Source organism: Vanellus vanellus (assembly GCF_965231255.1).
Source record: "Vanellus vanellus genome assembly, chromosome: 6".
NCBI classification, from domain to species: domain Eukaryota; kingdom Metazoa; phylum Chordata; class Aves; order Charadriiformes; family Charadriidae; genus Vanellus; species Vanellus vanellus.
This window is the reverse complement of record NC_138911.1, coordinates 68385643-68400156: the sequence shown is the minus strand read 5'-3', so window position 1 is coordinate 68400156 and position 14514 is coordinate 68385643. Positions and strand designations below refer to the sequence as shown.

At 46.2% G+C, this 14514-nt stretch overlaps 1 long non-coding RNA gene across 1 annotated transcript; it reads left to right on the top strand.

Annotated features, from left to right (window-relative positions):
- Nucleotides 1-706: 706 nt before the first annotated feature.
- On the top strand, nt 707-6001 carry LOC309673138. Its single transcript, XR_014269290.1, has 3 exons — nt 707-774; nt 4544-4595; nt 5908-6001. It is a non-coding gene; the product is annotated as an uncharacterized lncRNA (long non-coding RNA).
- Nucleotides 6002-14514: the final 8513 nt, after the last annotated feature.

The window sequence follows — 14514 nt, the reverse complement described above, 5'->3', positions numbered from 1 at the left end:
CTATATGTAGAAAATATTGATGAATGGGGTTTGGTGGCAGTTCACCCTATTTTTTTCCTGGTTTATTTGCCCAGACCGTGCCTGTGTGACATTTGTACCTAATGACTGAGTTGTGTACACATGTGCAGTCTGTGAGAGAAAGATCCATTTCATGAAGTATACATTTTTTTATGAAACATGAGAACTCAAAAGGTCTATTTTGCTTACATCTATGTACCCTTTTTCTCTCTCTTTTTTTTTTTTTTTTAATTAAGCCTTGTAGAAATTAACTGGGTTTACAATATGCCAAGAATTGTCATCCTAAAGTTTTTCTTCCGCTGCTGTCATTAACAGTCTTACCGGTGCTGCTCACTCCACTAATACTTTTTAACCCTTTGCATCTGAAGTATGATCCAAAGATAACCAAGTCTTGAAGTTCAGTGTTGAAGCCCTCAAAAAAATGAGTCTCAGAAACAGGGTAAGAACTTCAATTTTCTAAGCCCAAGCTCTTGCAAGACAGATCCCAAGTCCTTCTGGATGAAGATGAAATGCGGAGCAAGGAAAGATACGGAGATGTGGGGAAAAACACGCGCTCCAGACCAGGCAGCAAGGTCAGTGGCTGAGCGAGGACATAATCCAGAGGTGACCCTGGCCACAGCCCCGCTGTTTTGGGGTACCCAAGCCAGCTTTGCATCCGGAATTGTGTCTGCATGACGCCATTTGTGTTGTTTTGAAGGCGGTTCCGCAGGAGGACAGTAGAAACACAGCGTATTGAATCGGTGTGAACTGCTTCTGGTAAGAAAAAAGATCTGATTTTGATAAACTATTTTGATATAAGAGGGGGGAAAACAAAGTCAGGGTCTTGATGCACACCGGGCGTACTACATATACAAGCTATTTTTACAGGATGGTTTAAAAAAAATTAAACACTCTTTCCATTAATTATGTTCTCTGGAGTTTGCTTTTGCCTGAAGTGACTTTTTGCAGCTCTACGGTAATGTCAGTTGTTGGCCCAGTGCGGTCAATACAGAGCAACTTCAGCTCCATCAGAATCATTGATGGATCTGGGGCGGTTTGTGTGCCCGATAATTGGGGGTACGCATTTCTTCTCGATTTTCCTATTCTCAGCGCTTGCCTTGATGAAACCCAGGGCACATTTAGAACAGGATATGTGTATCTATAGTAGCATATCCAACTTTTAAAAAAATAAATGCATTACCATAATTCAAATGCTTTCCCTTTAAAGACGCTGGTGTGTTTCCAATATAAAGAAGAAATCCTTGTATGATGCAGTCATACATGGCCTTACTGTAAAATTGACATGCTCTTAAATAATTAAAAAGGGGGATACTTTAATTTTGAAAAAGGATGCTGGAGGAAGGAGGTTAAAGGAAGCTTTTAGTCATCTCTAAGGTTAGATTTATTGATCTAGTGATCAATCCCTTTCTCTTTCCTGAATTTAAAGCTAATGGGAGACTGTGGTCAGAGATGAGTGGCTTTTAGTTAAGGTTTTTGACTCTTATAAATAATACAACAAATGTCCTAGTAAGTAATAAGAAATAAGATACTCGCTCATTCTTTTTAAATAGAACAAATGTGGCAAACAAGACTCAGCTGTAATTTTTGAAGTCATTTATTAGACAAATTGCTCTTCTCTACTTCTTTTACAAGAGAGACATAAACCATTATATTATTTATTCATGAATCATAGCCATTAAGATGATAAATCAAATTATCAGCTTCCTGTCTCTCTTCAGTTTTAATCATTTTTTATAGTTCATGCAATATAAAGACAGCTTCCTTCCTATGAAACAAGAGACCTTCAGAGACCTTTTTATTGTAAACGTACATTTCCTTCCCATTTTTAAGTATATCCTAGTGATTTTCTCTGTCAATTTTATCTGCAATAAAAATCCAATAAGGAACTTGTACATTGATTCAATATAGCAAAGTTAGCTATGAAGTAAGTGATTTTGGTTAACCTCTGAAATAACGTAGTACTGGAAAACGCAGTTAAGGGATTTTTTTCTGCCACCCCTAAATGTGCGCGGTGGTATCATACATTTAATGGAGGGAAATATTTCCAGGGACTCACACACTGGCAGCAGGACCTTTCTCAAAAGGTTTGATACGAGCTCTGCAGCAGCATCACTTTTTTAACACACGGAAGCTTACTTTTTCTGCTGTATTCACACCACCAGTAAGGTGGGAGAGCTGAGGTTGCTCTGTGAGCCGAGATGGGTTCGCGCATCCTTTCCTCGCCTCCTTTCCGTCTGCATCGCTCTGCTTCGGCATCTAAAACAGCCGTAGGACGAGCCGCGCGTGACGTGGTGTGGGTGGAGAAGTTGTCCATTCAGAAAGAAACGCACATTGATTTCCATTCCAAACAGCGACAGCTAACTGGTTTTAAACTTGATCGTCCTTGTTAAATACTGCTCTCAGGAAGCGCCGATGAGGTCAGAGTTACCGAGGATGGAAGAAGAGCCTCTGTCTGCATCATTAGAAATACCCGTCTGTGCTACAGTGTAAAAATCGATACTTGTTTACTCAACTCTATGAATAATAGAGTTTTGAACGTAAATACATAATTTATGCATCTAAAATCTATAGCACGGGGCTGACGTGAGTTGCAATAACTTCCCTCTTCCCTACATCCATTTTAAAAATCCCCTGGGTGCGGGAGTGATACGTTATCTGGCCAAAACGCGCCCCCAGCCCAGCCTCCCCGCGGGCAGGTCGTTAGGAACACCGCACCGTCCGGCGGGGATCCTTGCAGGGTTAGACTGCCAAGAGCCCCAAGGATGTCCTGGCGCGGCTACTCCAGGTATTTTATTGCTGGGGGGAATCCCGTGAACAGCGTGTGTTTGGGACCGGGCAGAGGGATGTCTGGATCAGGGAGCATAGCTCCCAGGGTCACCGCAACATAGCCACAGCGTAATTAAAAGTCAGGCAGCGCGTCTCCACCTTCCCGTCATGACACCTCTTTGCGAAGACTGTGCCCTGTGAAGTCCAAAAACGTTTGTCTGCCTGTCGTCATCGTTAGGCTTGGGGCTCTTCCGTATCAAAATGGTGCAGCAGGAAAAACACCGGGCTGGTGTCACTGTAATCCACCAGCACAAAGCCATTGCTGGAAAGTGCCAACTTAAGGAAATGTGAATCCAGCGTCGAGGCAGGAGGCCCTGGTGGCTATCGGGGAGCTCTTCCATCTTATTTTCCTTACTCTTCTTCTGAATTCTTTGGGAGGAAAAAAGAAATCTTAGTTATTTCTTAAGTCTCGTGTTTAGCCACCAGCTCAGAGCATCTCTGAGTTTGTCTCAGTTGAACAGGTTCGTTGCCAGACCGTTTTCTTTTAACGGGCATCAGCTGGAATAGACTACAGTCCATTGCTTGTGCTAACGTGGGATTTTTTTTGTGTAAGGAAAAGGCTGGGTCTGTCCTTCGTAGCAGTTAGGTGATCGTATTTCTAGGTCAGGTCTTTATGTGTAGTCACATGAAGTTGCAATTTGGACAAAACGCTCGGTAAGGGTCTTGATGCTTGATGCTGTTATGATTAGAAAGTTGTCGAATCAAATTTTGTTTCCAATTAAAAAAATTGGATTAGCTCTCAGACTGAGACCTTTGCTGTTATTTTTAGTCTACAGCTAATGAACCCCTGAAAAATAGAGTGTATAATGAAAATACGGTGGTTGGTTCTGCTGGGATGGTTGGGAAAATACATTAGCAGATCAGAAAGGGTAATAAATCTTCTGTCACAACCTTCCTCATTAAACTAGATAATTTGCAATTGCCTCTAGTGTATTAAACAGTTCATTATTTTGTAGGGGAGCAACACAAAAGACAAAAGAGTAGTGTTCTTTTAATTTATATCCAAAGCTTGAAAAAAAAAAAAATATCAAGCAAATTTAGTCAAGAAAAATCAATTTGACCGCTGGCTGTGTTGCTGTACAACTTGTTCAGAGCCATCCGAAACGTCACGTCCTCCGACTTAGGGGAAGGAGGAAAGGTCTCTGGAAAATACTGGGGAATAGAGGGGCAGGGGGAAGGGAATAGCTCTACTAAATCTGACACAGTGTTTTTCTCCACCAGCACAGCTGCGAAATTAGATAATTTCAGGTTTTTGGATTATTTTTTTTCTGATGGTTTTAGCACATTAGAAATGAACAACCCCCAAAACTTAATTTCTTTATCAGCACTTTAGTGTTATTCCAGAGGCATCTAATGCTTCCAACAGGCAAAGGGTGCCGTCGCCCCAAGGGAAGGATGTCTGCGGGAGCGCGAAGCATAACCTGAGCGGGAAATTGCAGCAAGAAAGGGGAATTTGGGGCGACAGCTGAACCGAGGAAGGAAGGCAGTGCCGGGGTGCGACAGAGACTTCTCTCTGTGTGGCTGGCTGTGACCTCTCATCAGTAGGAATGGGAAATCTCCACCCTGGTGTTTTTGGCAAGCAATATCTCTGTCTGATCTTCCACCTCCCCAGAAATTCCTCGTTTGTCAGGACACCTCTGACTTGGCAAGCTGGAGGCTGAGGGCAAGCTGAAGGCTTTTCTTGTCCGCTTCTTTACAGCAAAACCGCTGGCATGAGACTAGAAGATGCCTGAGATCTCGCTGCCGCCAAGGTAACACGGGGTTGGCGAGGGGGACATCCTGTCGTTTTTATCCTCCTGTCATTTTTATAGTCCCCGAGCCAAATTACATCTTGGTGTGACGCCGCTGGCTCCGCTGTCCTTGTACACAAGGAATCTTGGTCCCGTGCTCAAAGAGAGGGCAAATGTGAAGGGGAAATAGGGGAACGTTTTATTGGGGAAGATATATTCGAAGGTGGCGCTGAGTGGGAGGGAGCGAGTTCGAGCGTGCCGGCCCCATGAGACGCTTGCCCTTTGTCTCTTTTACGCTGATTCACTAAGAACACATGCATTTATTAAGAGAAGCCAAAAAAAAAAAAAAAAAACCAACCCAAAAAGCATTGCCTGTTTGAGCAGCTGCCTCTTCCCGAGTCCTCCTCTCCTCCAAGCGAGTCAAAAAAAAAAAAAAATCACCTCTTTGCCAGCCGGCCACTCTCACGCGCGAGCAACGCTTGGTGGCTGCTGGATATTCCCTCCTGACAGGATCTTCCACGGGCTGCCGCGGGTACGATCTGTTGGTACAAATTACCTGAGTGGGCGGCAGATTCTGGGTACACAAAAGACTAGCCAAGGAATAAAAGGATCCTTTCTTTCCTGTGAGCCAGGGGGGACGCATGGACTACTTTGATATTGTGCTTCATTTAATAGCAAAAGCGCAAGTAAATAATCCCTGGCTTTATCCACTGTGCTCCTTTCTTGTGATTCCAGGCAGACAGGATTATTGAGGGGGAAAGGAAGGGGGAGGCTGGAGAAGACCTAAAGGGGGGGAAGGGGGAGGCAGGGAGACTGGGGAACCGGAGTCGCCTCTTCCCGAGGGCTTCCCAAGCCAAGCGTTCCGCCCCTGCTCTCGAATCTACCGGCCTTCTTCCCCCGGATTGTACTCTTCAGTGCTTTGATACCCACACACTGTAATCCAATCGCTCTCCCCAAAGCACATTTTGGAACCCTCTTTGTCAAATGGTTGGCCACGTTAGGGTAGAAATTATTCCAGATAAATTCATTCGACGCTTTAGGAGCTAAAAATGGCACATTTGTTATCACACAAATAACATATGGCATTAGCAAATGAAACTTAATATTGTAGCAGCTGAAACCACAAGTGTAGCTGATCCACCACCTGAACCTGACGTGCACAGTGGTGGAAAGACGGCAAAGAGACGTACCCCTCCCGCCACCGCACGTTGGCTGGAGCACTGTCACGAGCATCCACGATTCTTTCTTTCACTGCCTCCGCCAGCTTCAGCTTCATTGTGTTTGTACCCGAATACAAGTTTTTTACACTGATTTATCTAATTATCTTATATAGGAGCAGAACACGTGACTGGCCGTGGCAGGCTGGGCCAAAAGCCCACCCAGGCGAGTGCCCCGTCCCCAGCAGTGGCCACCAGCGAAGGCTCGAGGAAGAGCAGCTCAGGCAGCGGCCAGCCCAGCTCAGCAACGGGCGCTCTACTCCTCGCAAAATAAAAATGAGCATTACTCTCCTTTCCAACCTAAACCATTCTATGATTCTGTGACTCTATGATTAGTAGTCGTGAGAACGTTACGAAGTTACTTTGAATGAGGCGCTGCCGTGCGTCTTAATTTCTAACAGTGGGGAGATTCATTGCGAACAACGGACCGCAAATCAGCGAATGAGTGAGAGTAGATCTCCACAAAAGTACGCTTAATTCATTTGCCAATTACAGTTCATTTTTGACTATGAAAATATATTTTACCAGGCACGTAATATATACTTTGCCTAAAAGAAAAGTAATTTCTAGCAGTATTGGACCTAACTGCAGTGCTGGCTGTTGAATCTTTGCTGAGAGGGAAAGAGGCCGTTCATTTTTTCACTGCACTTCAGCATAATCATTTTGGAGTCTGATCCTGCAATCCTCGCTACCTGCTTGTTCCTTAGGAACAATTTGTGCAATTAGGAGCTATTCGTAAGTTTAAATAAGGTTGCGCTTGTTGTTTTTACCTCCTGTTACTTCACTAAACCTGCTGCGGTTCAAATAGCGGAGCTGGGGGAAGGTCTCCTGTTTGGGGAGTTGGTCCTTTCTGCTATTTTGGCAGCACATCTTGTTGTTTTCCCAGAATGTGTTTAGCTAAAGTAGGGCCGAGGAAGGAGTGTGACACGGTCCAGAACGAGACTGGTTTTCTCAGGTCACCAACCGGCCTGGACCCTGTGACGCTGGGCTGAAATATTACCGAGGAAGTGTTATTCCTGTTCGTTATTTGTATTGCAACAGTGGCTGGATACTGCTAACCTCAAAACGAAAACAAGGAGATGCTCTGTGTCCCAAAGAATTTCAAGTCCAAGCATAAAATGGGAAAAAATATATATATTAATATAGGGGAGGTGGTGGAGGGGAGGGGGCTCTGCAGCAGTGGCACTAACCAAGTCCGGGGCAGCAGTCATGGGATGGGGAATCAAAGGACAGGAATTTCCCAGAGGAGGAGGAGAAGGAGCTCCTGCCAAGCCGAGCAAAGGCAAGGGGGGACCTGGGAAAGCAGGCAGCGGGGAGCGGAGTTTGCTGGAGGCAGTTTTTAAGTGCCCATTCTGCTAAACTGCCTCCAGCACAGCCCTGGGGAGCACGAAATAACACGGCAATTATGTCCTCGGATCCCTGTGATACTGTGAGAGTGGAGCCCAGCGTGTTTTGCAATGTACTTTATCACAATAGTCAGTTCCTTTTCTTTCTAAATGGCTGTCTTTCTGCTAATTAATTAGGATGCATTCATCCCTGGAGGGGGGGGGGGGGGGAGAGCTTAGAGTGGGGATTTGAAATCTGTTCCTTCAGACAATATCACAAACATTTGCAGGGAGGAGTAGCGCTTGGCCCCAGACAGGGAGAACTTCGATAACATATAATGCCCACTCATATAGCCCAGAGAGAGAAGTCTGGCGGGAGAAGAGCAGCCCGGCTGCCGGGAAGATGAAGTTCGGATGTAGGACTTCCATGAAAAAAAATCCAGTGCCGGATTAATTTTTTTTTTTTTTTTTTTTTTTTTTTTTTTTTTTCCCTGCTTCAATGGGAACTCCCCAGGGTAAACCTGCACAAAGACAAACCTGTCACCCAAACCCCGCTGGGCTGAGGCTTTCTCATCTCAAACCTCATACAAAAAGCCCCGAAATCAATGAGGAAGCTCCGAAATGAACTTTGGATCAGGCTCATTCCAAACCTTCTGTTATCTCACTTCCAATTTATCACTGAAATGTCTGTAATTCTCCCCAGGGAGACTTTCTAGTATTTAAACAGCTACTACCCTGCATAATTTCTTCCTGTTTTCATAAGAGAGAAGAGGAACTGAGAACATTATGCTAAATGCCTTAAGAGTCCAAAGAATAGAGATTTTCATGGAATTTTCTGAATTTATTATCATTGCTAGGGATGTGGCTGGAAACAACCCCAAGGTTAAAAAGTTCAAATGTTTGTTTTCTTTTCTTTTTTTTTAATGACTCTTGCTTGAAATGATCCCAACTTCAGTTAATTCCAGCCACATTTGCACTTTAAAGAAGCTCTGTCAGGCAGATATTAAAAATATTTAAGTCTCATTTATTTATAGGTATCCTTCATACTTGGCTGACTATTGACTTGACAAATCCATTTGACCTAAAATATGACTAAGAAGTGTATTTGCGGTATGTTTATTAGTTCAGAAGAAATCTTTCCCGGGCTAATCTGTTTTCCGACTGTGCTCTTCCAGCAGGCTGATGGAAAAATAAGACCCAAAGAAGGAAGTGGATTCTTAACAGCGGTCATGAAAACCGCTTTATTCTCAGGGCATTTTTGCATGGCATTAGCAGCTAAAAGGCACCGCTTCAGCACGGCGGCACTTCAGCTATTTGCTGAATCAGGGCCTGAAAGCTGAAGAGAAGGAGGAGGAATGACACGGGTGTTGTTCCCACAGATTTTCTCAGAGCATTAAATGACCATGAGCTGATGTGACAAGATTTTACTGTATCAAAGTTGCAGTGGATGGATGAAATTTGTGCTCTTTTGATGGGGTAGCCCAAAACTGACAAGGCGATGGCAGCCATGGAGCAGGAAGGGTAAAGGCAAGATACAAAACCTTAGTCCGGAATGGACTAAACTCCCTCAGCTTCACCAGGTACTTGGGAAATGTCCATCCTGGTTCAGCACAGAAACATTGAGGGAAATGCCCCCACTCTGAGAGATTCCTAAAACTACTGAAATTAACAGGTGAGCATCGCCTTCGTCTTCATCTCAAGAATTTTGGGTCAGATGGCCAGCTTCTGTTCAGCTGTTGTGAACCTCCCAGATGTGTGAGTAAAACGAGAGCCCCCGGAGCCAGGCTCTGCACCAAACCCCATGCAAGCAGAGATGGCAGCTCAGCCCACGCCACCACACACCCCTGGATCAGCGCTGGATGTAACGCTTTCCACACAGTGTTTTATACTGCATACTCATGTCAATAATTCATCACACGCCCTTCAGTAGCACCTTGGTCATATCGGTGACTTATAGATCCTTCACAAGCTCAAATGATCCTTGTGTGCATCATTCCCTGAATTACTACAAGCCATTTGACTGTAAATGTGTTCTTTGGCACCGATCAGTGGATCGTTGACCTTAGCAGTATGGCTACACCATCAATATACATCTGGAGTAGAGACACGAGCAACTTGGTAGCGAACAATTAATTTCACATATAGAAAGGCAGACATCAGTGGCTGTGCAAAATGGGAGGTCTCAAAGGCCCTCGGAGGGTTTGCAGAGAGAAGTGCCGGAGCGCAGAAGCGTCTCTCGACGAACAAACAGATCCCAACTGCTCTGCACAGAGAGATAACACGAGGCGCAAAGACAAATGGTGTCATAGGGAAGTGACGAAAAACGGAGTGACTGAGATTTAGCAACCCGGGCACATTCCTCCTGCTGGGAGCCGCTCACAGGATGGCAGAGATAACCAGCAGGGAGCCCATGGCACGAACGACACCTTCACACAGTACTGGCCTTGCCTGCGGCGGGCCTCCAGCTGTGGGTGATGCAGATGTTACCCCAGACTGAGGATTGCGAGGGGCTCGCAGGCTTTGCGAGGGGAGGACCGTTCCACATTTCTTGTCTTTCTCCTTTTCCTAAGGATCTGGCGTTGCCCACAGTCACACGGGACTCGACTTGAGGCCAGCTGGACCTCTAATCTGTCACACTGTGACTATTCCTAAGTTTCTCCATCAGGGCTGTGTGTGTGCCTGTGCGTGTTTAAATGCGTTAGAGAATCTGGGCTACAGGAAAATCAACTCTGCCCTCATTGCCAGGCCAAAGCCTCCACAAGCCAGCTACTCCTCACCTCCTTCTCCAGACAAAGAGCTTCATCTACAATTGCAAAATAAGAGTGAAATAAAATAAGGGGTCCTTTTATTTGCCTTTTGCTCTTCGAGCTTTTGAAAAAAAAAAAAAAAGACATTTTCCAGCTTGTCTCCACAGCAGTGAGCACTTGAAAACATGATCCTTCAGAGAACTAAGGGCCATAATTTCATATTATCATCTGCCCGTTGGAGCTGTGGCTGTAAGCCAAACAGCAAATGTCACAAAACTCATTGAGAGGCTGTGAGGATTGCAACACTGCACCAGGAGCCACAGTTTGGGACCGGGCATGTGGAGGAAGGGGGAAGGGGAGGGCAGAAAGGGGGCTATAAAGGTTTGGATCCCTCAGGGGAACCGTGGTTCTCTCGTTGGGGATGGAGAGAAGGTGGGCGCCTCTCTTGAAAGGACAGATGATGAGGTGGGTTTCACTGGTGGTACACAGAGAGGAATTTTCTGCTTCTTATTCACGAAAGAACAAGTGAAGCGAGCTCTGCCTTCTGCTGCCAGACATAATCACTAGCTCCAAAACCTGAAAACAAACTCGCGCAGTAGCTTGACACAAGATCAAGGCTCTACATATCCACCGCCATGGAAAGAAAATGTACCCAAAAAATTCACTCCTTGTCACAGAAAACCTGTGTATTAGTACCTAAGTGACTGTCAAAGTGTCTTTAATGACAGCTCACCTGCTCATAGTTTCACAACAAGCAGACAGCCATGCTTCCTTCCCAGTTCAATCCAGTTTATCTCATCTCCTCGATAGGGCGCATTTGCCATCCCAATGCACTTTGAACCAGTTTTATGATTTTATCTTCACGGCAACAAGCCTCTGCCTTGAGAAAGAGCACTTATTAACTAGAGACAGCGTCATTTGCAAAGTGATTTATTTTATGAGGGTTTTGAAATAAATTATCAGTCAGTGATTGGCCATAGGGGAAAAGCATATAAAAGCTTGCCACATGCATCGAACATACCATCTGGTATGCTTTAAAATCTAGCTTCAGGGTGGCTCAGCTAATTCTTCCGAGCGCATGATGTTCACAGTGCACAGTGAAGCATGAACATAAAAGCTGAGTGACATCGCCCAGTAAGAATCAACACTGTAACTGAAAATATCTTATACCTCACTGTTCTAGCCCATTGTCAGACTGGCATTTTCTTAACTAAAACTGACATTACATTCCACAATTTTAATCTTGTTAAAAAAAAATAAACCCTAATCCTTTTATTTTCCGGTTGGATAGAAAAGGGATGCCTCCACTGTGTCTCAGATTTTCTTCTTCTCACTAGCTGATGTAAATGCGGGAGGTGCAAAAAAAGACAGTGGTATTGTTCCTCTGAATTTATTGTTTGTGGCATGCACAGCCCTCTGGGTGTGATAAAGTTTCCTGACTCTGATGCATGTCACATTTCAAGATCTGTGTTATTGTCCCTGAAAAGTACTAAATCGGACAATTTAAGTATTGTCTTGTCCTGGTTTGAGCAACACAGGACTAATTTCTCTTTCAGTAATTTTACTTTGCACTAAGGTCTCTTCTAATACTTGGGAAAATTGCACTTTCAGAAGACTCTAGTGTCTGAATTGGTGAAAATATTTGCTTTACAGCCAGCTATGGTGTGCGGGTTTCAAGGTCTCAGTGTTTTCGAGCTCGCCAGGTGCGGGGACGAGGAGGAGCGAGACCCGGGCACTTGACCCACGCTGGCCAGCAGGGTTATTTCATACCGTCAACGTCACATTCAACATAAATTAGAAAGTTTGCTGGGGAGTGCTCTCTCTCCCGTGACGGCTGCCATCCTGAGAACTCCTTGCCCCGGTGCCGGAGCCCTGAGCCCTTCCCGTCCTCCCGAAGCCGCAGCGCTGGCAGTGTCCCACACTGGCTGTCCCCCGCTGGGAGTGCACAGCCTCCTGCTGATGGCATGGGCTGAGTGTAATCCTCATGTATTTCATATTGCTATCGGGGTCGATACTGGTTCTTTAGTGTTATTAATTATCTAGTCTTATTCTATGAAATCTGTTTATATTTCAACCCCTGGGTTTCCTTGTCTTTTCCCGATTCCCCTTCGCGGGTGGGGAGGGGTCATCAGGCGAGAGAATAATTGTCTAAACGACAACAAATTGTTGTGGGTTCCTCAAACCATAACATGTCTGTTGGTGTTTTAACCCCAAATAAAGGCTAAGGCAGGCAATTATGCCAAATTTTGCCACCAAAAGGCAAGAGAGATGTTGACGAACTGGAGGGATTCAGAGGGGGGCCACCGGCATGGCTGGGCGGCTGGAGCACATGGCGTATGAAGAGAGGCTGTGGAAATGGTGTTTTGGGGCTAGGAAAGAGGGGAGGAGGAATCTCACTGAAGCCTCCAGATGCCCAGAGTGGGGTCACAGAGCAGGCAGATGCTTCACAGAGGTACGTGGCGAAAGGACAAGCAGCAACAGTCGCTAGTCACAGCAAAGGCAAGTCTGACGAGACACAAGGAATAATGGTAGTATTGACAGTGACCATATTTAGGGACTGGACTGAATGTCCAGAGAGGTTGTGCAATCTCCGTCTTTGGAGACACTCAAAAATCAGCCAGACAAGGTTCAAAGCTAGCCCTGTTTTGAGCCGGAGGTTAGACCAGAGCTTCTGTCCAACCCAAATATTTCTATGATGCTCCAGAAAAGACAAAGTGGCCTATACTTGAAACATAGAGGCAACGGCACAGCCCCTGCAAGGTGGACCTGTAATGAAGAATTGTCTTCACATTATCACACCAAACAGCCTTACTGAATAATTTAAACAATACCATCGCAGGTCCTACAATGGAGGCATGGAAAATAATGCCTCTTACTAATTGGAAGCCAAATTTCTTTCACACAGCTTCCCTTGTCTTCCTTAAGAGCTGCACACAAGCTCTAGATTTGCCATTTCATCCCAACTTTTTTTTCCATTACATAATTTAGAGTGCAAAATAATGTCTTCCAATAGGATGTGGCCAGGGCTCGGTGTTAGGGCCCTCGAGCCCTATTCCTGGCACTAAGATGGATCAATTGCACAAAAATTATATAAAGTCTGCAGCTCTTTTTACAACCTTCAGCATATATATATACACACAGATGAAGAGCTACGTGTGCCTAAAGCAGGGGAAGGCTGTGTATACAAATAAATATTTGTACAAAACCTCATCATCCTTTCTGCTTCTGCAGAAAGGGGGGTATATTTATTACACATCGGGGGATCCTAATGTCAAGGTTGGCGAGGTTGGCTGGTAAGGATGTGGATTAAAAATGCTATCGCAGCCCCAGTTTGGTATTTAAGATGAGACACCATCACTGTCATCGGCCACATGTGTGCTCATCAATTAAGGTTTTTAACCACCAGATTGCTCAGGAAGAAACGTCACGCTCTGGGGACTCCTGCTGTCACCCCTGGCAGTCCAGGACGCAGCAGCAACGGCCCACGGCGAGGCTTTTCGAGCGTGGAAACGCGAAGGTGAACTGAACCGTTGCGCCCGGCTGGGAGGAAGATTGATTTCACTCTTACTTGCCCATTTCTCCCAAGGAGGCCACGCCAGAAGCGCCGTTTCTACACCAACTCCCAGCGACTGCCGTACTTGGAAAGGCAATTGTGAAAGAACCGTGAAGTCAGCCTAAATTTTCCCTGGAGTTTAATGAAATTCAGAGCGAGCAGATTAACCGAGTCATCGTGCCACGACGGGACTGGGTCTGTAGCAAATACCTTTTTTGTTTTGGTAGCAATGATTTGCGCAAATCAGTAAAAATATTGTGGGTTTATGCCTGTTGCAGCTACCGTAGCGCCTGTGGCCTGCTCCTGCCGCTGTTTTTTTCCCAGTCGCTCCAAAAAACGCCCAAATAACGACCGTGAAAAGTGCAAATAGATGGGGCACTCGCCAGGGGAAGGGGCAGGACCATCGGCATGTGCGCGCCATCGCCCGCCCCCGCCTTTCTGCTGAGTTTAACGGAATTATCTGTGTAGGCAAATACTTGCAGGATTAGTGCCATAGCTCGGAGGGGCAGGGCAGGAAAATGGCGCTATATATTTAGTCCTCCTTACCGCGAGGACAGATGAAGGTACGCGGGGGAGACGGAGCTCTCCCTTCTGAGAAAAGCCTGCCAAGTTTTCAGGCGTTCCGCCCATCCTTTAGCTGGGGACGGTGGCAACTGGCCGGTTTGGGTAACTCTGAAGTAAAATTTGGTGGGATTTTGTGCTGGTTGAGAGGGAAAACCAGCGCGGCAAGACGGCAAAGGTCTACGGGTCACCCTCCCGCTGCTGAAAAACACCCTTCGGGTGGGCGGCGGGTCGAACGTTCCCGAGTATTCGCGGCGGGCCCGGCACAAGGCCCCGGGCCCGGCACAAGGCCCCGGGCCCGGCGGATCCTGTCAGCGCCGCCACCGCCCCCCGCGCGCGGGGCGGGAAAGTACCACGTAACCACGCGGCGGCGGCGGCGGCGAAGGGAGGGGAGAAGGACGCCACACGCTGTCACGTGGCTGGCAGCAGTGTGGGCGGGGAGAGGGGCGTGGCGTTCCTCCTCGGTGAGGGTGGAGCCAAGCGCGTGACCTTCCGGGAGAGTGCGGGAGAGGGGAAGGTGGGGTTGTGTGACGCAGT